This window comes from Myotis daubentonii, chromosome 4 (assembly GCF_963259705.1).
Source record: "Myotis daubentonii chromosome 4, mMyoDau2.1, whole genome shotgun sequence".
In the NCBI taxonomy this organism is placed as follows: Eukaryota; Metazoa; Chordata; class Mammalia; order Chiroptera; family Vespertilionidae; genus Myotis; species Myotis daubentonii.
Window position 1 is genome coordinate 86,762,494 of NC_081843.1, and position 15,638 is coordinate 86,778,131.

General features: G+C 36.0%; 1 protein-coding gene and 1 pseudogene across 5 annotated transcripts in view; both read left to right on the forward strand.

Annotated features, from left to right (window-relative positions):
- Window positions 1–15,638, forward strand: part of PDE4D (phosphodiesterase 4D) — a 657,725-nt gene that overhangs the window by 570,593 nt on the left and 71,494 nt on the right. The gene's annotated exons all lie outside the window — the stretch shown is intronic.
- Window positions 13,401–14,940, forward strand: LOC132233615 (beclin-2-like; annotated as a pseudogene).

The following is a 15,638-nucleotide window of genomic DNA, read 5'->3' on the forward strand; positions in this document are numbered from 1 at the left end:
TAACATGTTTATCCAGAAATAATGAGATAGAATTGCTAGAACCAAAAATGATTTTGTAATTATACCTTTCAGCCTAGATGAATTGCTTTAATTTCTTCGTTTTTAAATATAGAAATAAATAATCCCTAAAAATAATCTCTAAATATTGTAAAACTAACATATTATGTTGATTAAAACTCAATGCAAATTAGTCTATTTATCTTGATGGAGTAAGTATTGCCCTGAGAATTAAGCTGAAAACCTGGAATCAAACATCACGTCCTGTTTCTTTTCTGAACTCATAATTCTGTCCCCCCAGTCCACTTAGCACATTTATGACAGAAATGCTATAAATTGCTTAAAGTCTAGCACATGGGGTTCCCACACAGCAGGATCCTCTGAGAGAAGTATGCATTAATAGGCACCTCTAAAGGCAAAATTAGGCTATCCAACAAATATATATTGAGCCTCTACAATGGTCTAAGAACTGTGAGGAGCAGAGAAGATATTATGGTGAATCCCTGCTATTCTTTTGAAGAAAAGACCTACATAACTAAACTATTAGAGAGAGAGAAGTGAATGACACAAAAATGAAGTGCTCTGTAGGGGTCAGTACAATGTCTTATGCATCTTTGTGTTCACTCAAACTGACAGATAAATGGTTACCAGTGAATGAATGAATGAATGAATGAATGAATGAATTTCAAAGAAGAAGGAAAGGTAAATGTACATGGAAGTCATTGATCTCTTTAACAAACATGTATTAAGTGCCAAAAAATTATACTAGGCTTGAGAACTAGAAAACGGATTAAGACAAACGTAAATTTCAATGACTGAACAGCTAAGGGCATTAAACAGAAAGATAGTCAATTACATCATAGCGTGCTGTTGGTGCACACATACCATTCCAAAAGTAGAAAAGAGAAAAAAAAAATCAGATATTCTCCCAGTGATGAAAATCCCAGAGCTGGGGCTTTGAGGATGAGAAGTTAGCTAGAACAGGAGAGGTATGTATGGTTAAAGGTCAATGTCATGCTAGGAAATGGATTTTTTTTTTTAAGCTCAGGGGTGATTTTATTCAATGGGAGAAATATCATGTTGTTTAATTTTGACACAATTTAAAGTTGCATATTTAAAGCAATCTTTGTAAGTTTTTTGTGTTTTTATTTTTTTATTTAAAAAATAATTGAATATAAACATTTTCTGGATCATGTGCCTGAATTTTTGCCTTTGTGTTTATTAATACATGAATTATTGCATTAACCACACATAATTACCTAAAGAAAAGTATGTTACTTTTGCTGCAAAGTTTCTCATATGAACACTGTATGCCTCTGAGGGTTGTGAAAGTGTTTTTGGAAATCTGTGACTTCTCAAACTTGAGAAATGTTGATATGGAGATAGAATTGGAGTGAGTGGGAGAAAGATGGGCACCAGGAAAACCAGTTCAGAGCCTACTGCAATAATTACATGAGAACTAAAGAGAGCATGAACTAAAGAAATTTGGAAGAGAGGGGGAAATTCAATGGCTATTTATGGAGAAAAACAAATGAAACATGGAGACTGGGCTTGAGAGAGGCGGGACTCAATGGTCATGCTTGGAATTCTGGCTTCAGTGAGGAGGTGAGTGATGGTGGCATCTCAGTAAGAGAGCAAAACTAGTAGGCAGAGTAAGTATCAGTGTTAGAAATGTGGAGTTTGAGGTGTCTGCGCACATTCAGGTGGATATCTGAATGAGGAAGAGCAATCTAAGCTGGAGTTTTCAGAACATAGGAGGTAGACATTTCAATTTTGGAGGTAAATTTACTCACAGGGACAATGAGTGAGGTGAGGGGGGAAAAAGCATAGAAAAAGAAGAATCCAACAAAGGAATTGAAAAATTTTCTGCCAACTGAAGAGTAGGCAGACAATCAGGAGAGTGGTGTTCTCCAGTCTGAGGAAGGAGAGCATTCCAAAAAGGATTCGGGATTTCTGGAAGAATTTTGTGGAGAAGGTGTTAGTTGAAATGGGTGTGGAAAGACAAAGGAAGCTGTGAGGGCACAACGGAAGAAGTATGGATTCTGGGTTTTGGAAACATTTTAAGAAGTCTCACAGACAGAGAAACAAAATGAATACCAAAGGATTGGGTGGAGTAAGCAATACTGCATAGGGCTGAAAGGTGGGCTCTGAAACCAAACTCCTTAGCTTCAGATCCCGGCTCCCCACTATTAGCTATGTGATCCTCAGCAAGTTATGTAACCTTCTAAGCCTGTTTTCTCAGGTGCAAAATGGGAACAATAATAGCACGTTTCTCATTAAGTTGTTTATTTTTTACTCTCCTGTGTACAACCCTTGCAGGATGGTTTTATATATACAACACTAGAGGCCCAGTACACAAAACTTGTGCACTTGGAGGGGGGCGGTTCCCTCAGCCTGGCATGTGCCCTCTCACCGTCCAGGAGCCCTCGGGAATGTCCAACTGGCACGGAGGAGGGAGAGGCTCCCACCACCGCCACTGTACTCGCCAGCCATGAGTCCGGCTTCTGGCTGAGTGGCACTTCCCCTGTGGGAGCGCACTGACTACCAGGGGGCAGCTCCTGCATTGAGTGTCTTCCCCCTGGTGGTCAGTATGCATCATAGGACTGGTTGTTCCACTGTTCGGTCAATTTGCATATTAGCCTTTTATTATATAGGAGGGTTGTTTTTGGCCACCTCTGAATATTTTATTCTTTGTCCTTCTACCATCCCAATCCCCATTTATAGTTTCACTTTTATGGATATTTTATTTTATAAACTGAAGTTTTAAATCATTTATATAGTCTATATACTAGTATAAGTATATTGAAAATACAAAATATACTTTGTAAATCCTTAGCAAGTTTTTCTACCCCTATATTTTATTTTAGTCCTTAATAGACTTATATTACATTTTTAAATATTTAATAAATATGGAGTTTATTTTAATAATTATGGGCTCTGATATTCTTTATCTAGATTCCCTACATTTTCAGAACAATATTTACTGAATAATCCATAGTTTTCTTATTGGCTTGAGATGTCACTTCTAGATTTTACTAAATTTAAGGATGGTTGGTTCTGTTTTTAATTTTTATAGCCTGTTGCTATACAAAAGTACCATGTTATAACTATTATAGATTTAAAAAATACATTTTAGTATTTGAAAAAACATGTGCCCTCATAATTAATCTTATTTTTTAAACTTTTATCAGTTATTCTTACTTTGTTTTGCTAATTTGTAAGTATTAATTTAAAATTATAAAAATTAATTTTATAATCTATTTGTGAAGTCCTCACAGAAAACTCCATTAGTATTTTTATTAAAATTGCATTAAGTTTCTAATTAAGTAGTTTACAAGTACTACACAACTACTTTATGAAACCCCTATAAACCATCTACAAAATTCTTAGTTCTTAAATTAAGTACTTGCAATCAAAAAAAGATTTGAAAAAACCAATAGCTCAAACAAAAAGAAACTAATGGATGAGCAAAACAAGTGTATTTTTCTGAAGAATATTTATTTTCAGAAGAAACAGAGATGATAAACAGTATAGAAAAAAAATCTTACAATATTAAATTTTCAGAGAGAGTAAGGCCAAGAATACATTAATTATGATTAGGTTTCTGTGAAATAGGAGCAAGATACTGAAAAAAAAAATTGGAAGATTGAAGAAAAGACTGAACACTAGTGAATACTGAATTTGTCAAGCAAATCTCCTGAAATGTAGAGCACAAAGACAAGGATACAAAATACGATGAAAAAGTAAAGAGACATGAGGAGTGTGATGTCAGTAGGGGTGTGAGAAGGGACAGGAAAAAATAATTTAAAAATAAATTACTTCACCTGAAGAATGATTCAAGTTCTCGATTGAAAAGGTTCACCCACTGCCCAACAGGGGTAAAAAATACACACTGTTTACATGCTGATGAAATTTCAGAATTCCAAAGATTAAAAAAAATTGATCCTAAGAGCTTCTAGAAAACAAAAAGGGATCTTTCAAAGGTAACATGGGACAGACCAGGCAATGTTTCAAAGTTCTAAGGAAGGTTACTTAGAACCCAAAATTGATAGTCAAACTATCAACAAACTAAAGATTTATTTAAACATATAAAGGCTCAAGTTCACAGAGTTTACTCCCTACAGGTGCTTCATAATGAAAATAAAATTACTTGAAGATATCAAAGAAAAAATATATACAGAAGACGCAGCAAGTACTAAGATGCAAGTACTGGAACTAACCCAGGTGTTTTATGAAAATGAATTCCAGGATAATAACAGACCTAGAAAACAGGCAGCCTAAATTAAAGTCTTCACAGGGTTCTAAGAAAGTAGATATCATAATTAGACTTGCATAATTAAAAATCTTTCAATATTGTAGGGCAAAAATAATTGAAAAAAATGTTTTACATTCATTTATCTTTAAAATATTGTTTCCCATCCAGGAAATTAAATATATTTATATTTTTTCTAGTTTTTAAAAAATATCCTTCAGTGAAGTTACACAGTATTATTTGTACAAGATTTTTACATATCCATATTTTTACATTTATTTCTAGGTATTTTATATGTTTTATGATTATTGTAAATGGGATACTTTCTCCATTTTCTCACTGGTTATTGCTGGTATATAAAATATCTATAGTGTATATGTATTTTATAATGCTCCATCTTTCTTATACATTTTGTTGATTCTCCTGAATTTTTAGTTATAGAATTTTCATCTGAAAATATAATTTTGCTCCCTTCTTTTATTTATACTTCATATTTGGTTTTCTTATATAGTTGCTTAGGTTAGAATTTCCTGAGCTGCATTAACTATGGAGACAGTGGGCAGCTTTGTTTTGTTTCTTATTTTCTTTATTGTTAATTATAGATGTTGAATGAAAGCTATTCAGTAGCATGATAAGGACCCATACTTCTATTCTTATTGTTCTAGGCGTCCTATTTTACTATCAACTCTTTAATAAGTGTGATTGGTTACAGTACAGATATTGTTGAGTGATTGGGGAAAAAATTGTGGGATCAATTGTATACTATAGGATGCCATTATAGAATAAATATGATTTTGAGGAAAATATATAGAAAACTGTTTAATAATTCAACCACCCAGTCATAACTGTATAACTGTATGGACAAAGGTAAAAGAAATACATATAGGAGGTTTGAACTTAAGAGGTAGCAAATCCACTTTCTGTATATGATTTCTTCTTGCCCATAATTTTCAGAATATTTGATAGCAATACAATTTAAAATCCATTTTGATATTGAGTAAAATTTATGCAAAACTGCTCAAAACAGACCAATTTTTCTGCTGCTCATCATGTCTGCTTATAAAAAGCAAAATTGAACAGCAGGAAGTTCTGACTCCTATAGATAAGACAGCATTCAACTTTCTTTTCTGAAACGGAGAACATTAGCAATCTATATATATTCTGTCATTTCTCTTAACAGTTTTGTACTTTCTATAAGATATTGCTTAAATGATTTTTAAAATTTTTCAAATAAATAAATGAGTTTTCATCCTATGGATCACTTGGCCTCATTTAAAAGCATAAATTCTTGGATATAGTCGAACTTTATGCTTTTTCCTCATTGTTCTATAGACAATAAATTTCTAATAAAAACAATCAGTAATTTGAATATTAATGTTTACTTAAAGTCAATCTAGTCCTCTTTTATTAGAAAGGTAGAACACACAAACTTCTTGGGATGTTGATGAAGAACTTTGTTATTCTTCTCCTCACAATGGTCAATAGTATCAAACCATGATTTTATTTTTAAGATTTTACCTAAAGAATTATATTTGAAGTAAGAGTGTGAGTTTATGTACCACCTCCTTCATATTAATAGTGAAGATCTTGAATTACAGTGACCTTCATGTATATTGTATAAGATTGCATAGAAGATTGGGAAAGCTTCACATTTCCTATTTGTGAATCTGACTTTCATGCCTGTCAAGATTGGTACATACTCAAGTTTGTTTTCAATTAACTTCAAAGAAGATCAAAACCAAAGAGCATCTGTATAATTGCTCTCACAGGGTAACTGTTTGCGGCCCCTGTTTTGCCCTGTAGCCCTTTTCCTAAGGAGAAAACTATATTTTTCAGCTAAGTACTTGCTTCCACTGTATTTTTGTTTTGTTTTGTTTTGTTTTACAACTTTAAGTAGTGAGTGGCAAGAAGCAATATGAAGATGTTGTGAGATGGAGAGATACACTCAGTCACCATCTGGTGAGCATTCTGGAGAATGGAGACAAATACCACACAATAAAGAAGTGAAGTCATTTTGCAGGAAGTTTGGCTTTGAAGATTAATTAAGGCCTGAGAGCAGGACATATTATGGTGGTCAGTTCAGCATAATTCTTGTGGGTTTTAGTAAATTGCAGATGATTTACCCTGGAAGGGCTGTAGAGATCAAGTTTAGAAATAAGGAAACTGAGGCGCACAGAGCTCCAGTGGCATTTCCACAACATTTATTTGAGCCACGTGTCAAAATCCACATTCCAAATGTGCAACTGCTGTCTTACGGAATTTGCAGTGACACATTCTGAGATCATGCAGGAAATGCACCAGAATCAAGCACTAGGAATTAGGTCAGTAGCTTGAGACAATGCCGTCTCCTAGGCAGTCTTATGCTTCCCTGACCCGACTGGGACTTGAAAAAAGCAAAACGTGTGTGTACATCTGACTGTAGCATTCCTTTTCTATGTAGCATGTTTTCAGTTGAGCTTTAAGCTATACAGATAAAAGCCACAGCCTACGTTAGCCAATACTTCTTAGTGTTGCTTCTTTATAGAAATGAATTTTTTTCTTGGTATTTCAAGCTCTTTAGGGTGTCAGATCAATGAGATGAGACCCAGTTATGCTGTAAAAATTGAATGCAGGCATATGTGTGTAGAAATGTATTAGGAAAAAATATCAATTTTTATAGTAATGAGCATTGGGTTGTAGAATTATATGTGCTTTTTATTCATTTCCTTAACTTTTTCTGTATTTCCTAAGATATCTACCATGAGATTTTTAAATATATAGTTTTATTACATTAGTAATAGATAACTACTTTCATGTCATAAAATACTTAAAGCATTAAGAATATGTAAAACTTCTTCCTGCTCCTTTAGATTTGTTCTCCTTGCAAGTAACCACTTAGCAATGGATACAACTGGTGTATATCTTTTCTGAATTTTAACTGGATATTCATATATTAGAATTACAGGAAAATTTTTATCTAAAGTGATATACTACGCATGTTATTCTGTGACTGGCTTTTGAATATAATATGTTTTGAAGATTATGTTATTCAGCACATATACATCTATACCAATATTCTTAAACTGCAGCGTAATGTATTTCAAAGTTTATATTTTATTGTTTTTCTATTTATGACTTTTTATATTACAAACTAGTGCAGTGAACATGGAAGTGCATGCTTGTTTATGTATTCCACTGATTTTTAGATCCATGGATTAGTTATAAAGAGGTAAAGAAAGACAACAAACAGTGAGATGGACATAGAGAAGAAGAGTTTAAAGGAGGTAGAATCCGATGATTCTGGAGGACAGAATGTTCATCCTCTATGTCTCATCCCACCTCACAAAAAATTCAGATGCTCATTCAGGCCCAGCCTGCGTGGCTCAATGGTTGAGGATTGACCTATGAACCTAGAGGTCATGGTTCGATTCTTAATCAGGGCACATGCCTGGGTTGCGAGTTTGAGCCCCAGTGTGGGGCATGCAGTAAGTAGCCTATCAATGAGTCTCTCTCATCACTGATGTTTCTATCTCTCTCTCCCTCTCCTTTTCTCTCTGAAATCAATAAAAATATATTTTTTTAAAAAAAAGAGAGAGAAAAGATTGAAAAAAAGATGTTCATTCAGGAAATAGCAACTCCACTGTAAAGTAGAGATTTTTAAAGGAATTCAGGGGCTCCTAAGAAAAAGTTTGGGTAAAAACCCACATACCAATACGGTTTTTGCCTTTGTGTTTTGGGGGAGAAAGAAAGACTCCTCTGATCTACAGCCAGAAGGTTGCTCAATTAGGGGAGGGAAGGGCGGGGCAGCTGCCTGATGGGTGTGAAGGACAGGCTCTTGTCCTGGAGTTGCCTGTCCTAGCCCTGCAGCAGTCCTCTGCAACAGCTGACTGATCATACCTGCATCGTAGCCCTCAAGTGTATTTGAGAAAAGAAAAATGTTAGGAACTCTTGCCAAATCTTGAAAATCAGCTGTCAGTCTTGCGCACGTATAATATGGTATAACTGGTTCAGATGCCTACAAAGCCCTTGCATAATTCAAAACAAGTTTGAGAAAATTGGGGGTAAATTTTTTCCCCTAGAAAAGCATAGTAACAGAAAAGAATTTTTTTAAATTTATTGGGGAGATATTGGCTAATAACATTACATAAGTTTCAAGTATACAATTCCATAATACATCATCTCTATATTGCATTATGTGCTCACCACCCGAAGTCTAGTCTCCCTTCATCACCATATATTTGACCCATTTTACCCTCTTCACCTTCCCCCACCCTAAAGAAAGAATTTTTAGAAATCATGATTGCATTGACTGTACATTAGGGACAAACTCTTAGTGTATTTAAAACTTCAGTTCACCAATAATTGAACCAATATTAATCATCATTTTGTTAAATACTTACTCTATGCAGACAGTTTGCTAAGAGCTTTACAGGTAATGCTTTTTTAATATTCAGAAGAACCCTATAAAAGCTATCAAACTTTACAAATAAGAAACCTGAGACTACAGAGATTAAGTAAATTGACCAGTTGTCACATTGCTTAGAAGTAGCAGAGCTAGAATTTGAACCCAAGTTTTTGCATACTTAAAATTTTAGCTCTTAACACCACACTGGAATGAACTTTAGTTTGTAATCAAATGTTTTTATATTGGTAGCAATTCCAGCAAGAATAAAAAAGTGTTCCATGTTATATATGTTGTAGATTAGTACTTTGGGAAACATTATTGCTTTGAATTATGGTATCTTTTATAAGATATTGAAATGCTACATTCTAGATAAGACCGTGCAGCAGTAAGAAATATATGGTTTTTGCTTCTACTTGTGTCAATCATGCTATCTTGTTTGAGCTTTTCAAGAAGGGAGTGACGCAGTGGAGATAAACCGGGCAGATTACTTGGTATGTGTTATCCTGAAATCTGAGTTATTTGACATTTTTAAGGCTAAGCATTGATTGAGCTCTGTGAACATAAATTGGCAAGAAAAAATAATACCATCTGCTCAATAGCAACTCTTTCCTCTTAGCAAAAAGCATTTGTTTCAACTTGAGAGTTATAATCATATTATCAAACTTGCTGATTGCATGAACTGAGTATAAATTGTCAGGCTCATAAAGGTGCATATTTATGGTCACCAGGAGCTCCTCAATTTCCATATTTTTATTGTTGATGGAGTTAGCTTATTTTTTTTTCTGTTTTTCTTGCTGCCATTGGAGACTTCAAACAGTCTAACTAGTATTTTCTAAAATTATGTAGCAATAGTCTCAAACCAATAGCTTATACAGAGTGCAAACTTGGGACTTTTTAAATTCGATTTTTAAAATATTTTTTATCTAGATTTCAACTCCAATGTTTTCTTAATGGGAATAAGTTTCTCTTTATTTGCCAAGAGGCTCCACTTACAGCTGGAGAAATGTGTTGTTTTCCTACTTATAAATATCAGTATAAAGTATGTACTGTGCAAAATATAAATTACTGATGTAAAAATGGCCATTTTGGTTTACCAGGGGATTCTGTTTGATTAACATAAGGGAGCTATGGTGTTCTTGTGTCTCTTTGGCCTTCCTTCTGGTTTATTCCAAGAATTCTCAGGTGGTTGCTCAAGAGCTCCAAAGTAAAGCACAATTATTAAAAGTGCTTTCTAGAAGGATCTTCCAGCCTCAGAAAATAGAAAAGTGGAGAAATAAATTACCTCATTAGTATAGAAGGACATTTTAGGTTAAATCACATAGAAAAATAATATTGGTCTTTTAAAATTTCAATACAAACAGATATTTATAACCTTAAAATGTGGATAAAAATAAATAGGTTGTGAAAATATTTAGAAAAATTAAAGTAGTATTTTAAGAGATTAACACTTGTCTCCCTATTGTTAATCTTAGAAAAATGGTGAGAAACTTTTGTATGCTCTATATTTGTAGGAAGTAATAATAGATTTTGAAACCATGCCATGTTATAGAAAGTCTTTTCTACTTATGCACCTGATTCCAAACAAGCAAATGTTTGAAGAAAATCTGATTTCTTTTCATTTATCAGAAATGTAACCCTGGCCAATGTTGCTAGATGGTTAGAGCATTGGCCCAAGCATGGAAGGGTCACAAGTTAGATTTCTAGTCAAGGGCACAGAGCCTGAGTTGCAGGTTCAGTCCCGGCCTGGTCCAGGCACCTACAGAGGCAACCAATTGATGTGTCTCTCTCACACCAGTGTTTTCCCTTCCCTTCCTTTCCCTTCCCTTCCCTCCTCTTTCCTCCTCTTCCCCTCCCCTCCCGTCTTCCCTCTCTCTTTCTCTCTCCCTTCCTTCCTGCCTTCCACTCTCTAAAAAAATCAATGGAGAAAAAATCCTCAGGTAAGAATTAACACAACAAAACACAAAATAATGCAGTATATTGGTGTGCACTCTTTGGAGTGTGCCCTCCTTGGAGCAGCCCATACCCTTCTCTTAGGCACAGACTTAAAAAAAAAAAAAAAACCCTCTGGAGACCCCCAGGGAATTTCAACAAGGGGAACAGTGGGCCATAAAACCCCCGAACCTATCTCCATGCCCCCTTTCTCTGACTTTTCTAGAAAGCTGAAAGCAGCCCTACTTAGCTCTCTCCTGTTGCTTCTTCTATCCTAAGCCCTACCATGTTTCACTGTCCCCAGCTTTAATATATGTACTCTCAAAATAAATTTTTAAAATGCAGTATATTAATAAATATCTACTTACTTGATTGACAAAATAAACAAGATTTGACATAGTGAGTTTTATTTGCAACAATTGTGCATACCAATAACTTGGAAGTTAAAAACTGATGGGCTCTCATAAGGCATCAAGGTGACTAAAGAATAGTTTTGTGTAGTCTCAAATACTGAATAGTAAGTATACCCACTATTTAAAAGAGTAAACTAAAATGGAAAAAAAATGAACATTGAAAAGGGAGAGGTTTTAAATAATCTAATCCAAAATGTAATGACTTTTTCAAAAGAATAAATTTGATCATTTAAACTAAGCCAAAATAAGAATAATCATAAATTACATATGATGTATTCTTTTCCATCTTATTTTCCCCATCAGGTGGTTCCTGTTCATAGATATTATTCCATGTCATTTCTCCCATCCTATGCCCATGGTAGACAGACATAATTAAGATAATGTGCTTTATCTGCAGACCTCAGACCTCACATCAAAGGAACCTCTAGGAATAGATTAGAATGGAATCCTAATTGTGTCCCCTAGATCTTCTGATCAGTTCTTTCCATAGTTGCTCTTAGGGAAGTAGTCTGTATCTGTAGGGAGAAGTAAGGAACTGTGATTAAAAAAATTCTCTAAAAGAAGTCAGACATTCTGTCTTAGTCCTGGTTCTTTCATTAAGAATGGAATCTTGACAACTTATAACTTCTCTAGGACTGATTTCAAATCTGTAAAATTCAGTAGATTAGGCTGGACTCTGTAAAATCCTTTCCAGTTTCTATTTTTTATTCTATACCTTCAGCAACCCCCATAGATTTTTCACCATTCCCCCAAAAAAATCTGCAACACTTTGCACATTGTCTTTTTTCAGCCTGGGATGCCTTTGTCACCTTTGCAGCCTAACAAAACCACCATTCATCATTCAAGATCCACCTCAAATGGTAGCTCATTAACTCTGAAGTCTTCCCCAATTCCTCCTAACTCACAGGCCAAGTGAGTTGTTCTCAGCATGTGTCTCTGATATAGATCAGTTCTCATTGTTTTATGATCATTTATGAATCTGTTTTCTCCTGAAAATCCTGTAAGGGACTCAGACCCTTGGAATTTGTACTCTCAGAGGGATGGTGCTTCACAGATGTCAATTGTTCATTGGAAGTTTATTGAATTAATACAGAGATCAATATCTGCCTGTCACAAGTTCAAAGCCTACTAATTGAAGATTTTTTTTGTGATTCTAAATATATGTATATTAGTAAACTATTCAGAGTAAACACATCTCCATCTAAGTATTTTGTGACTTGTGTACATTCTAAACCACAGGAACCACAGATAATGCAGTAGGATTTGAAATCAATCACCCTATAGATCAAGGGTCCTCAAACTACGGCCTGCGGGCCACATGCAAATACAAATATTGTATTTGTTCCCGTTTTGTTTTTTTACTTCAAAATAAGATATGTGCAGTATGCATAGGAATTTGTTCATAGTTTTTTTTAAACTATAGTCCAGCCCTCCAACCGTCTGAGGGACAGTGAACTGGCCCCCTGTTTAAAAAGTTTGAGGACCCCTGCTATAGATATTGCAGGTCAGTGATAAATACACTAACAAAAAAAAAGGTCATGCAAATAAGTAAGGAAAGCACTAAGGTATCATGGTTAAATTGTCAGAGACATGTTCAGACAATTCACAAAAGAAGATAAATAAATGACAAGTTAGAACATTAAAAAAACATTGCGACTTTTGGCTAATGATAGAGCTATTCGCACATTCATTGAACAGCTCTATCTTCAGAAAGCCATAAAATAAAAGTTTTAAAGAATAAAACACAATGGCAAAGAAAATGGGAAAGGAATACCAACAACAGAATTCTGGAAGCTGGAAAACAAATGGACAAGTGGTAACTGCCCTCGAGGACAGTAAAAGTTGAATTCTATGCTAACATTGGGGAAAGCCAAAAAAGTGACACCATGACTAGTGCAAAACAACCCAAAGACTCAAAAATCAGCACCTAAAAAAAGTGGTAAATATGAAAACCTTTAAGGAAGCTGTTAGACCCACAGATCCTATTTTATGTTCTGAAGAGTGGTGTGACTGTCCCTCATTCACCCCAGCAACACACTTGACATTTATTCTCTGAAGGGCATAAAACAGTCTCTAGACCAAGGGATAGCAGGTACAGTTGAAGACTGAGGTGCCATGCTGAAATGGATCGCCTTTTTGAGGACATATCCAGGGAAATAGAGAAAAAAAGATGGACAAATAGAAAACAAGTAAATGAGAAAATTAGAGGCCAATTCAAAAAATCTAACATCCAAATAACAGAAATTCTGGAAAGAAAACTGTAGGAGGAAATAATTGATATATAATAATAATAATAATAGTATACTATATATATATATAGCTTATTCTAAGGATCATCATCAGTTCATTTACAAAGGATCAAAAATCAAAAGGACATCAGACTTGGGAAAAACTTACATCAAAGATGAAAGTCAAGACCTCCACCATGTCCTCCATCTACTTCATTTTCTAGCCCCTGAAGCTGACTCAGTCCACAGAGACCTCAGGCCGTGACACTAGCCAAGAACCTGCAGCTTCAAAACTCCCCTCAGCCCTTCGGGAGCCAGGAGAACCCCAGATGAGGCTCTACCACCAGGGTGGAGATAGTGGTTGAAAAACTACAAGATGGTGCCTCTAGCAAGATCCTTCCTGGCAATGGCAAGATGTCCAGGTACAGTTCCAGCCACTTCACCCTGCTTGGGAAGCTGGGCTCTGGGAGAACTCTCAATAACATCCAGAAGGTCAATAGGGGCATTTTTGACACCCTTTCTGGTAAAGAAGATCTGGGCCACCTCCTGTGTAAGGACTGTACTGACAGTCTTTTGGAGCAGCTGGGCACTCAACTCCCTGTCTCAGAATCTAACAGTCAGAGCTACAGATGCTATTTGGAGAGTAGCAGGAGAATAAGTGAGGACGAGAGGGAAACACTGCACGAGTTACTGAAGGACGTGGAGCTGGAGGAAGAGAGGCTAGTCCAGGAGCTGAAGGAAGTGAAGAAGAACTGAGAAAGGGCAGCTGTGGCCTGGAGGCAGCCTAGGCAGAGACTGAGATGCAGGACCAGCAGGAAAGGCAGGATCACAGGAACTACAGTAAACTGCAATGGCAACAGTTGGAACTGCATGACGAACTGAGAAGCATGGAGAACTGGCTGGGGTATGCCCCGAACGCAGCTAGCTTGGCTAGAGAAAATTAACCCCTTCAGTTCAACGTTTGAGATTCGCCAAGATGGCCCCTTGGCTGTCATCAATGACTTCAGATTGGGCTGCCTCCCCACTGTCCCCATGTGCTGGAATGAGATTAACTCAGCCTGGGGGCAGACAGCATTGCTGCTCCTGGCCCTGTCTAACATAGTTGGTCAGGAATTTCAGAGGTATGGACTCATCCCCTGGGGAAACCACTCCTATCTGAAGTCTTTAACAGAAGGCTCCACTGAACTACCCTTGTTCTGTACCAGGGGGCCGAGGGCTCTCTTGTCTAACAAGTTTGACCAGGCGATGATAGCTTTCTTGGACTGCATGAAGTTCAAGGAAGAAACAGAGAAGGGCAAACCAGGTCTCTGCATGCCCTAAGGATCCATGTGGAGAAAGGCCTGATAGAAGAGCCTGGAGCCAGTGGTAAATTCTATTCCATCAGAACCCACTTGAACACGGAGGAGCAGTGGACAAAGGCACTCAAGCTTATGCTTACAGATCTTAAGTGGAGCCTCGCCTGGGTCTGCTTAAGGTATTGTCAAAAATAACTTTTTTTTCTATGTGGGAGAGGGATGTTTTTTTTACTTTAAAATATTTTACTTGTGAAAATTTTATCAGATCAATTGTAAAGCTGAAGAATATAACAGGTTTATAATTTTAATAATAAACAACCACACAGATATTAATTTAAGAGGAAGGAAAGTATTGCCCAGAGCAAACCAAAGCCATTGCTGACTTCCCCAGCACAACTTTGCCTCCCTTCTACCTTCTCTTTCCTTCTTCACCACCTGGACAAGCAAATTCAAAATGACAGCAAAGATTAAATTACAAGGTGATGGGATGAAAGGTTGTAGAGGAAAAGAACTAAAGGTGGAGATGAAAGGAGAGGAGTAGGAAAGAGAAAGATGGAGATCTTCAATGTTTTTATGAGAAAATAAAAGTAATTGGCCACTGGTGTATGTAGTAGAACTTCGGGAGGGGGAATATTCTAAGATTTTTAAGTTTTTGCTGTGATATATAAAGTCTACCCCCTCCCCCTCCATCTCTGAGAAACTCTAAATAAATTTCTACATAGTCTTCCATGAAAATATCAAAAGGGCATCAGACTTCTTAAGATTCACATTGAAAACAATGGAGCAATGCCTTTTAAATTTTGAAGGAAAATGATTCTCAACCAAGAATTATATACTCAGCCAAACTATTAATCAGGAATGAGCATAGATTAAGACACTTTCAAAGATACATAGCCTCAAAAAATTTGCCTCTGATGCATACTTACTCAGGAAGCTACTAGAAATATGCTCAACAAAACAAGGGAGTAAACGTCCCAAAGTAACAGCTGTGCAACACCCTAGGGGATAACCAATCCAGATTAGAAGAGGCCCTAGGGAGACATTTCTTCAAGAAAATGAATTTGATAAAATTCTTAATGTATTTAACCCATACTTAAAGGAGACTTTGCAGGTGGGACCACGTTTGAGATAGAATTAATT